Below are 12,598 nucleotides of genomic sequence, written 5' to 3'. Positions count from 1 at the left end.
TTCTACATTTTCCATCAGCTGAATGTTTTGTTTCTTGTGCATATGTTATTCTTAATGATAACGTATTTACTGAGTGTTTTCTGTCAGTCGGGCTTCTCTTGTGGGTCAGCTGGTAAAGAATCCACCTGCAATGTGGGAGACCTGGATTCTATCCCTAATGTGGGAAGATCCTCTGGAGAAGGGAAAGGCTACCCACTCCAGTATTCTGGCATGGAGAATTCCATGGACTGTACAGTCCGTGGGGTCCCAAAGAGTCAGACATGACTGAGCAACTTTCACTTTCTGTCAGTCACTGTGATACATGTAAAATGAAGTGTCTCACTTAAGATTCAGATTAACCATATGAGGTATGACGTATATTATCCTTCCTCATGTTACAAATGAGGAAACTGAGGCTCACAGAAGTTAATTTGCCCAAGGTCCTGCAGAGATGGGAGATGAATTTAGATTTGTTTGATGCAACCTTCCACCAAATTTCCTCTAAAGCTCTCCAAAGGCAAAGGATGTTATTTTATCCCATATATAGCATGTTAACAATGATAATATTATGTATATAGGAAAATGCTCAAAAGTCTTTTTTAAAATGATGATTAGATATCCAGATTCTGGACAAAGTTGGTCACATTGGCCTATTCATATATTGTTGTTCAGATGTCAGTCGTGTCTGACTCTGCGACCCCATGGACTGCAGCGTGCCATGCTTCCCTGTCCTTCACCATCTCCCAGAGCTTGCTTAAATTAATATCCATTGAGTCAGTGATGCCATCCAAGCATCTCGTCCTCTGTCATCCCCTTCTCTTCCTGCCTTCAATCTTTTCCAGCATCTGATGAGTCAGCTCTTTGCATCAGGTGGCCAAAATACTGGAGCTTCAAGCTTCAGCATCAGTCCCTCCAATGAATATTCAGGGTTGATTTCCTTTAGGAAATTCATATCTATAACTTGACATAAAAGATAGCTCTTCCTGCAATGGCCGAAAAAAGTCAGTTTTTTAAAAAGTACAAAAAGTAATACTCTCATCTGATTTTGTGGTGATAATAAACACCAGTATGTAATGTAATGTAACTTGGCTTCCTTTTCAATATTATTATATTTTCTTACCTTTCTTAAAATGTTTACATGTATGACTTACCTTTTAGAGTCCCAGAAAGTACGCAGGGGTTAATTTCTGGTCCCTAAGTTTCTATAGAGTTTCTATCCTATGGAAAGAATAATTTGTTCCAGGCCAAGGGTATTAATAGGAAGATAAGACCTGGGAATCTTCCCCCATCATTTTATTATAAAAATGTTCAAACATATAGCAAAATTGACAGAATTTTATAGTAAATACCCAAGTAACCAACCACATGGATTATTCATTTTATTCTACATGTTTTATTAGTTATCCATCCATGTTATTTTTATGGTGCATTTAAAATAAATTGCAGACATCAGTATACATCCCCTTAATACTTCATTTATATTTATTATATAAATATAGTTGATTATAGTTTAATTTTTTAATTTTTCAGTGTACATTTACATGCAACATAATGCACAAATGTTAAGTATATAAATTTGCTGACTTTTTTTTCACAAATCCATATACCTCATGCAACCCAAACCTTATTCAAAATTTAGAACAGTACAATCATGCCAGAGTCTCCTCATGCCCCTACCGAGGCAGTCCCCACCTACCTCTCAGATATAACTACTGTTCTGATTATTTTGCCTCACAGATTAAATTTGCCTGTTCTAAAACTTCATATAAATGAAATCATACAAAGTATAATGCTTCTTTCACTTAGCATGTTTTTGAGATTAATTCATGTTGCCTGTATCAGTGGTTCATTTCTTTTCATCGCTGAGTATTTTTTTCCACTTTCCTGTTGATGGATACCTGGGCTATTTCCTCTTTTTTTTTTTTTTAATATTATGAAAAGCTACCGTGAACATTCTTGTACAAATTGTGTGTGTGTGTGTGTGTGTAAACACATGTCTTTATTCATCTTGAGTAAACATCTAAGTGTGAAATCATTGGGTCCTTGATTAGGTATATGTTTAGTTTCGTAAAAAACTGCCAGACCTTTTTTCCAAAGGATTGTACCATTTTACATGCGTGTAACCATGGGGATTTCCAATTGCTCCACATTTTCTCCAACCTTTCTGCTTGTTAATCTTTTTCATCTTAGTATTTGTGGTGGGTGTATTATTTCCAGTTGATACTTTGACTATTTCTACTTGTGCCTAGTAGCCCTCTTGTCAGATCTACCCCTTTATCCTTTTTAACACCACCTCCTGCAAGGAACTGCTGAAAACATTCTTTCTTTGTGATAACAGTAAAGAAACCCAAAACTCAGCTTGAGTTATTCTTTCTCAAACATGGAATACATCACTCACCAAGGAACTCTTTTTCCTATAATGAAGACCAACATCTTAGAAAAAACCTGAGTTGCTGAAGAGATGTTTTAGACTCTTCCACATGACTGCTGGTACTGGTCAGGATGGCACCAAAACACTGTAATAAAACAGAATATGAGCTTTTTCTGTAACAGTTACCAGTTCATGTTATTTCTAAGTCAGGTGAATTTTTGATGCTAACATGAAAGCGTATTAAATGAGCTGTATGCTTTCCCCAACAGCTATATTTGGTGTGGTTTAATTCATATTTCTTTATTAACTAATGATAGTAAGCACATTTTCATGTGTTTGCCCATGTGTAAATTTTTAATTTTCTAAACAAATTTATTGAGGTATCATGTATATACAATAAATTATAATATTTAAAGTGTACAATTTGATAATTTTTACATATATGCACCAATGAAACCATCACCACAATCAAGATAATGAATACATCTATCACCTCAAAAAGTCTCCTCTTGCTTCTTTGTAATCCTTCCCTCCTGCTTCTCTGGGCCCACTCTCCCTTCCAAGGCAACCACTAATCCATTTCTGTCACTTGAGATTAGTTTGAATTTTTAGAATTTTATTTAAAAGTTACATGGTAAGTACTTTTTTTTCCTGCTTCTTTCACTCAGTATTGTTATTCTGATATCCATTTGTATTGCATGTATCAATGGTTTATTTCTTTTTGTTGCTAAGTAGCACTCCATTATACTTACATAATCAAAACTTGTTAATATATTTACCTGCTAATGTACATTTGAGTTGTTACCATTTTTTGGCTACTACAAATAAAGCTACTGTGAGCATTTGCAGACAAATTTGTATGGACATAGGCATTATTTCTGTTTGCTAAATACTAAGGAAGGAATGGTTGAGTCATATATTAGGTATATGCTTAACCTTTTAAGAAGCTTCCAGACTTTTTCCTAAATGGCCAGGCAAAATTATTCTGCATGGTATGATAAATACCCTATCTAGAGAACCCTAAAAACTCCAGCACACAACACTATTACAAATAATAAATGAATTCAGAAAAGTAGCAGGATACAAGAATAATATACAGAAATCCATTATATTTCTTTATACTAACAATGAAATATCAGAAAGAGGAAGTTTCAAAAAAATTGTTTAAAATTGCATCAAGAAAAAAAAAAAACAAGAATAAATTTAACCAAGGAGATGAAGGGCTTCCCTCGTAGCTTAGTCAGTAAAGAATCTGTAATGCAGGAGGCCCGGGTTTGATTCCTGTGTTGGGGAGATCCCCTGGAGAAGGAAATGGCAACCCACTCCAGTATTCTTCCCTGGAGAATCCCATAGACAGGAGCCTGGTGGGCTACAGTCCATGGGGTCACAGGAGTTGAACACAACTTAGCAAGTAAACCAAGGCGATGAAAGACCTGTACACTGAAAACTATAAAACATTGATCAGAGAAATGTAAGATGATTCAAAGAATGGAAAGGTATCCCATGCTCTCAGATTGGGAGAATTAATATAGTAAAATGACCATACTACCCAAAGCACTCTACAGATTTTATGTGATCCCTATCAAAATATCTGGGACATATTTCACATAGAGAAAATAATCCTAAAATAATGTGGAACCACAAAAGACCCAGAATTGCCAGAACAATCCTGAAGAAGAAAGCTAGAGGCATAACTAACTCTTAGACTTCACGTTATACTACAAAGCTACGGTTATCAAAACAGCATTCTACTGGCACAAAAACAGACATAGGGATTTATGGGATAGAGGAAACAGCCCAGAAATAAACCCACACACCTATGGCCAGTTAATCTACAACAAAGGAGGCAAGAAATGCAAGGTAGAAAAGTCCCTTCAGCAAGTGGTGTTGGGAGAGCTGGACAGCTATACATAAGTCAATGAAATTAGAAAACTTCCTCACACCATCTACAAAAATAAATTCAACCTGGTTTAAAGACCTAAATATAAGATGTGACACCATAAAACTCTTAGAAAAACATAGGCAAAACATTCTCAGACATAATTAATAGCAATATTGTCCCAAGGCAATAGAAATAAAAGCAAAAATAAACAAGTGGGACCTAATCGATTTAAAAGCTTTTGCACAGTGAAGGAAGCCATCAAAAAAAAAAAAAAAAAATGAAAAGGCAACCTATGGAATGGAGAAAATATTTGCAATGATGCAACTGATGGGTTAATATTCAAATTACACACAGCTCATAAAAGTCTGTATCAGAAAACCCGATCAAAACATGAGCAGAAGACCTAAATAGACATTTCTCCAAAGAAGACATCCAGATAGCCAATAGGCACATGAATAGATGCTTAACATCCCTAGTTATTAGAGAAATACAAATCAAAACCACAATGAGGTATCACCTCACACCTGTCATAATGGCTGTTATTAAAAAGCCTACAAATAAATGCTGGAGAGAGAGTGAAGAAAAGTTAACTCTCCTATACTGTTGGTGAGAATGTAGATTGGTGTAGCCACTATGGAAAGCAATCTAGAGGTTCCTTAAAAAACTAAAATAGAGTTACCATATGATTCAGCAGTCTCGTTCCTGGGCGTATACCTGGAAAAGATGAAAACTCTTAATTTGTGAAGAGTATCCCAGTGTTCATAGCAGCACTATTTACAATAACAGGACATCAACAGACAGTTGGTTTAAGAAGACATAGGAAACATACAATGGAATACTACTCAGCCATAAGAAAGAATGGAATACTGCCTTTTGCAGCAACATGGATAGACCTAGAGGATATCATACTAAGTAAAGTAGCTCCAACAGAGAAAGACAAATATGTAATATCCCTTATATGTGGAATCTAAAAAATAATGCAAATGAATCTATAAACAAAACACATAGACTTACAAGCTTATAGTTACCAAAGGGAAGAGGGGGATTAGGAGTATGGGATTAATACATACAAACTGCTGATGCTGCTGCTAAATTACTTCAGTCATGTTCGACTCTGTGCGACCCCATAGACGGCAGCCCACCAGGCTCCCCTGTCCCTGGGATTCTCCAGGCAAGAACACTAGAGTGGGTTGCCATTTCCTACTCCAATGCATGAAAGTGAAAGTGAAGTTGCTCAGTCGTATCCGACTCTTAGCGACCCCATGGACTGCAGCCCACCAGGCTCCTCTGTCCATGGGATTTTCTAGGCAAGAGTACTGGAGTGGGTTGCCGTTGCCTTCTCCAACATACAAACTACTACACATAAAATCAGCGAACAACAAAGATTTGTTGTACAAAACAGGGAACTATATTCAAAATCTTGGAATAATATATGATGAAAAATAATCTGAAAAAAAATAGATATCTATAACTGAATCACATTGTTGTACACCTGAAACCAGAGACCTGAATCGGACATGGAACAACTGACTGGTTTAAAATTGGGCAAGGAGTATGACAAGGCTATATATTGTCATCTTGCTTATTTAACTTATGTGCAGAATGCATCTGCATGCTAAGTCACTTCAGCCGTGTCTGGCTTGGTGTGACCCTCTGGAATGTAGCCTGCCAGGCTCTGCTGTCCATGGGATTCTCCAGGCAAGAATACTGGAGTGAATTGCCATGCTCTTCTCCAGGGGATCTTCCTGACCCAGGGACTGAACCCGGATCTCCTGCACTGCAGGCAGATTCTTCACTGTCTGAGCCACTAGGGAAGTGCCATATGCAGAACACATCATGTGAAACGCTGGACTGGATGATTCACAGTCTAGAATAAAGATTGCTGGAAGAAATATCAACAACATCAAATATGCAGATGATACCACTCTAACTGCAGAAAGCAAAGAGGAACTGAAGAGCCTCTTGATGAAAGTGAAAGAGGAGAGTGAAAATGTTGGCTTGAAACTCAGCATTCAAAACACTAAGATCATGGCATCTTGTCCCATCACTTTATGGCAAATAGAAGGGAAAAAGTGGAAGCAGTGACAGACTTTATTTTCTTGGGTTCCAAAATCACTGCAGACACTGATTGAAATCATGAAATTAAAAGACACTTGCTCCTTAGAAGGAAAGTTATGACAAAACCAGACAGTGTATTAGAAAACAGAGACATCATTTTGCTGACAAAGATCTGTGTAGTCAAAGCTGTTGTTTTTTCCCAGTAGTCATGTACGGATGTGAGAGTTGGACCATAAGAAAGACTGAGTGCTGAAGAATTAATGCTTTTGAACTGTGGTGCTGGAGAAGACTCTTGAGAGTCCCTTGGACTGCAAGGAGATCCAACCAGTCAACCCTGAATATTCATTGGAGGGCCTGATGCTGGTGCTGAAGCTCCAATATTTGGAGCACCCAATGTAAAGAGCTGACTCATTGGAAAAGCCCTCATGCTGGAAAAGATTGACGGCAAAAGGAGAAAGGGGTGGCAGAGGATGAGATAGTTGTATAACATTACTGACTCAATGGACATGAATTTGAGCAAATTCTGGGAGATAGTGAAGGACAGAGGAGGCTGGTATGTGCAATCCATGGGGGTCACAAAGAGTCAGACACAACTTAGTGACTGAACAACAACACCTGAAACTAACACAATATTATAAAGCAACTACACTTTAGTTTTTAAAAACATAATTTCTGTGGACAAAAATGAAAAAATTAATCTGCAGACTCATGACTGCTTTCCAGCATATTCATGGGTGTACCTACCAAGGGCCAGCTCTTTCTAAACCTCATTTTGTCAGCTATGTGTGTTACTGTCATTACATAATTTATTTATTAAATTAATCCATGAAACAGACTTAAAAAAGAAAGTTTGGTTTTACTGTTAAAAAGGTTATATACTTTCAAAAAACATGCTATAATCAGGTCACTAAAAATTGCTGTTCAATAAGGAGTGGATAAAGTAGCTGTGAAAGATTGAGAGATGTCTTAGCCTTGGGTTCCCTCAAAAATAGAGCCTGGGGCTTCCCAGGTGGCTCAGTGATTAAAAAAAAAAAATGCCTGCCAATGCAGGAGACAGGTTCAATCCCTTATCAGGGAAGTTCCCACATGCCGCAGAACAACTAAGTCTGTGCACCACAACACGTTCCACAACAGGAAAAGCACTGCAATGAGAAGCCTGTGCACTGCAGCTAGGGAAAAGTTAACACGGCGACGAAGACCCAGCTCAGCCAAAAATAAATAAATAAATGTTTCAAAAAACAGAGCTTGAAACAAAGCTTCTGTGCTGCTTCTGTGATAAGGAGTGACATCCCTGCAGGAATGAGGGGTAGGAGGAATGAAGGAGACACAGAAAGAAACCTAATATCAAGCTGGCTAAGAGCAACTAAATGCTTAATCTCATGAATCAACTTCTGAGAAGCCACAGAAACCCCTGAGGCAGTAGGTGAGGGACAAGATGGGGCAAAATGGATCATAATTTATCCTCCCAGTTCTTATCACCTGCTACTCTTCAAAGCTCACACTCAGCACACGTTCCCATGAGTTTCCGGACTGCACAAGGCTGAGTCCACCTTGACATCAAAGGGCAGGAAGCAAGGGAACTCAGAGCAACACGATATGAGTGAGGTTGTTAGGCAGGTTGTGCCAGCACAAAGTTTGCAAGAGTCCATCCACACGGAATGGTGATGGTAGCAGGGGCTGGAACAAGAGAGCAGTGAGGCCAAGAGAATCTGATTTTGCACGGAGTGTGTTTCTAAAGGGGGAACTGAAAAAAACAGAAGGATTCTGAACTCAGATTTCTCCAAGTATGTCTCTGAGTTCTGGTTTGAGTCAATTGTAGTGAGGTGTATGAACCTAAAGCCCATTACACAGAGTGAAGTAACTCAGAAAAATATCATATATTAGCACACATATTTGGAATCTAGAAAAATAGTACTGATTAACGACTTTACTTACTTACTTACTTACTTAACCTATCTACAGAGAAGAAATAGAGACACAGACATGGAGAACAGACTTGTGGACAGAGCAGGGGAAGGAGAGGCCAGGAGAAACTGAGAAAGTAGCACTGACATGTATACACTATTTGTGTAAGATAAATAACCAGCAGGAACCTGCTGCATAAGGCAGGGAGCCCACCGACGCCAGAGAGGGATGGAATGGGGAAGGAGGGCGGCAAGAGGGGATGTATGTATAATTATGACTGATTCCTGTTGATGTATGGCAGAGACCACCACAACATTGTAAAGCAATCATCCTTCAATAAAAAATAAATGAATAAAAATACCAATCCTGGAAATGATATCTGTGAGTGTGGTCTATGTCAGAAAGATAGCAGAGAACACAAATTAGCAAAATCAAACCTAAAGGAAACTTCTTGGCCTTCTATAAAAGATAGTTAAATGAATGTGTACCCTTTTATGTTTTAAGTTGGAGTAAAATGTTTACAAATTGTGTATACATCTTTATACAATGACTTCCTTTTTAATTAACAGACCAGTCTTCCTCAATAATGTCAAATAACAGAACTTATTTATTCCTTCTAAAAGGTTAAGCCTTGATTAATTTTTAAATAATTAATTTAATTAGGATTGAGTTTTGGATAGTTCTTTGATTTTTACAGTTGAGAGATACTGATTTTTTCTTAATTGAAGTATCATTGATTGACACTGTTGTGTTAGTTTCAGGTATACAGCAAATTGATTTAGTTACACACATATATTCTTTTTCAGATTCTTTTCCATTACAGATTATTATAAGATACTCAATATAGTTCCCTGTGTAGCACAGAGGATATTGATCTTTTAATAACACTTTTATTATGCTATAATTCACATACTATAAAATACACTCTTCGAGGGACTTCCCCTGTGGTCCACTGGCTAAGACTCCGCGCTCCCAATGCAGAGGTTCAGTCCCTCATCAGGAAACTAGATCCTGTATGCCATGCAACTAAAACCTAGTGCAGCCAAATAATCTTTTTGAAAAATCACTCTTTGAAAGTGCACGAGTCAGTGGTTTTTAGTATATTTACAAAATTGTGCAACTATCATCACTATGTAATTCAAGAACATTTACATCACCCCAAAGAGAAACTCTGTCTACATTTGCAGTAATTCCCGTTCTCCCTTTTACCCAGTCCCTGGTGATTATTGCTCGACTTTCTGTCTCCATGGAGTTGCCTGTTCTGGACTCTAATGGGTGATGGCAAAATAGTGCCTGTGATAGAGGCTTGTATGGCTTTGTGAGCAATTATTAACTTTTTCTGTCTCAGAATCTATCTTAGAATTTTGATAATGTGTTTTGATAAATAATTGTTACCCATTTTAAACTTAGTGGACTACACAGACATGTCTAAGAATGCTTTTGAGTCATTGCAAGGACGTGCCTGCTAAATAAGGACTGAAACATTTAGATACAGCAACTTTTGTGGCTATCTCCTAAGTTTGATCATTGAACTCATTAGGTGCTCTGTCTTCAAAGAACAGCATTGTTAATTGTGCTTTTACCTGCTAGAAGAAACGTGTGTTAGACCAGGCAGTGTAGTTAGTAATAAAATGTCCATGTCAATGAATAATAAAATTACATACAGATTAATGAAATAAGACTTTGTGTATCTGCTGATATTAATCTAAAATTCTGATGAGGGGAAATGTTATATTTAGGTGAATTCAAGAGTGAATATTCACTGACAGTCATTCTAATAAGCAGTATCATTTGGGATATAGTACTACAGTTAATACCTAGGACATTTACTCACCTTTGAAGTTTTCAAAAATATATTGGTGATCCAAGGAGAATCAACAGATTAAATATTAGAAAGGAGGAGAATTTGCCAAATTCTTTTTTTTATCCAAGGAGAATCAACAGATTAAATATTAGAAAGGAGGGGAATTTGCCAAGTTCTTTTTTTTTTTTTTTAGCAGCTAAATAGTACAGACTCATGAAAGAGGAGTAGGGAATGTCCTTAATGGAGTAGGATCCAAGGTGTTGGAAGCAGCTGGAAATGCTCCATTTGGGATAGGACTCTGTTAGTACATGACTAAGGAGAAGAAACCTGGGAATCACAGTTCATTGAAGCTCCTGGGCCTCAAAGTCCTCATCACAAAGGAAGGAACTTATTTTGAAGTGGTTTCTGAAGGTGTCTCTCCCAAGTTGAGGTCTGTATTTCAAGAAAGGAGTCTAGATCTTAGCATCACTGAGATGTGTTGTAAGAGGGTAACTACCTCACCGTCCCACTGCAGGCACAAAAGTTTAAAAACGTTCAAAAGTAAGAAGTAAATCTCTCATCCACTTTCTGAGTCTGTTTCTGGGCTCTTTCTAATCCTTATCTTTTATGTTTGAAGCTACAATCAACATGGAATTGATTTTTGCTTATGGTGTGAGATGGCAGGGTGTCTCTTTTCTTCCCCTTTTCATAGGAAAATCTAATCCACCACCACTTTTGCAGTGACACCTTTGTCTTAAATCAGGTGTCTATATATGGACTCTGCTCCATTCTGTGATCTCTCTGTTGATGTCTTCACCAATATCATACTGTATTAATTAGATTTACATCTTAATATTCAGCAGACTTTGCCCTCACACATTTTTCTCAGGAGCACATGCTTATTCTTGATCCTTGACATATTCTTTATCCTTCCACTTCAGAAAAAGTGAAAGTTGCTCAGTCATGTCCAACTCTTTGCAACCCCATGGACTATGCAGTCCATGGAACTCTCCAGGCCAGAATACTGGAGTGGGTAGCCTTTCCCTTCTCCAGGGGATCTTCCCAACCCAGGGATTGAACCCAGGTCTCCGACATTGCAGGCGGATTCCTTACCAACTGAGCCGCCAGGGAAGCCCAAGAATACTGGAGTGGGTAGCTTATCCCTTCTCCAGTAGATCTTCTTGACCCAGGAATCAAACTGGGGTCTCCTGCATTGCAGGCGGATTCTTTACCAACTGAGATATCAGGGAAGCCCATTCCACTTCAGAATCTACCTGTCAATTCCACAAAAATTAACTCATTGCAATTTTGATTGGGACTACATTGACTCTACAGGTAAACCTAGGGAGGAATGACATCTTTACTACTTTGAATCTTCTGATACATCACAGAGTATATCTCTTCATTTATTTAGATCATTTTCAATTTCTCTAAAAATGTTTTTAGGTTTTCTGTATAGAAGTATTCCACATCTTTCTTTAGGTTTATTGTAGGTGGTTGGTATGTTTTAATCCTATTATAAATGGTATCTTTTTAGATTTCATTTGTTAATGGTTTGATGCTCAACAAGGACAACTTCATTGACTTTTGCATGGCAATCTGTATCCTGTAAATTTGTTAACTCACCTAATAATTCTTTTTATTTATCTATTTTTATTTTTGGCTGTGCTAGGTCTTCACTTCTGTGTGCTGGCTTTTCTCTAGTTTTGGAGAGCAGGGGTTACTCTTTATTGCAGTGCATGGGTTTCAATAGTTTTGGATCCCAAACTGCAGAGTGCTGGCTCCATAGTTGTGGCACTCAGGCTTAGTTGTTCTGCAGCATGTGGGATCTTCCCAGACCATGGATTGAACCTGTGCCTCCTGCACTGGCAGGTAGATTCTTAACCACTAGACCACCACGGAAGCCCTCACCTAATAATTCTAGTATCAATCTGTGGATTTAATTTTCTAAGAATGCAAAGGATTCAATTTTATTTCCTCTACCTTTAACCCTGTTATCTATTTTTCTTGCCTTATTGTATTAGTAGGACTTTCAGTATATTCGTTGTTTCAAAGTGAAATATTTCACTATTAAGTACTGTTTCCTGTAGCTTCGTTTTTCCGTAAATGTGTACTTACGTGCTAAGTTGCTTTAGTTGTGTCCGACTCTATGTGACCCTATGGACTGTAGCCCACCAGGCTCCTCTGCCCAGTCAAAAATACTGGAGTGGGTTGTCATGCCCTCCCCCAGGGAATCTTCCCAACACAGGGATCGAACCCACATCTCCTGAGACTCCTGCACTGTAGGTGGATTCTTTATCACTGAGCCACCAGGGAAGTCCCTTTCTCATAAATACCCTTTAACAATTTAAAGATGTTTCCTTCCATCTATAGTTTGCTAAGAAGTTTTCTTTATGACTATATATAGAAATTTATTAATGCTTACAGTATTAAAATAATCATAAATTTTCCTCATTTCTCCTGTTAACATGGTGAATGACATTGATTTTTTATGTTGAAACAGTCATATTCCTGAAGTAGAGTCAACTTGGTTGTGATATATCCCTTTATATTTTGCTGGACTCAGTTTGTTTAATAAAAACCTTAGCTTCTAAATAGGATATATCAATTTGCAGTATTC

Source organism: Capricornis sumatraensis, chromosome 3 (genome assembly GCF_032405125.1).
Source record: "Capricornis sumatraensis isolate serow.1 chromosome 3, serow.2, whole genome shotgun sequence".
In the NCBI taxonomy this organism is placed as follows: Eukaryota; Metazoa; Chordata; class Mammalia; order Artiodactyla; family Bovidae; genus Capricornis; species Capricornis sumatraensis.
This window is presented reverse-complemented; position numbering follows the sequence as displayed.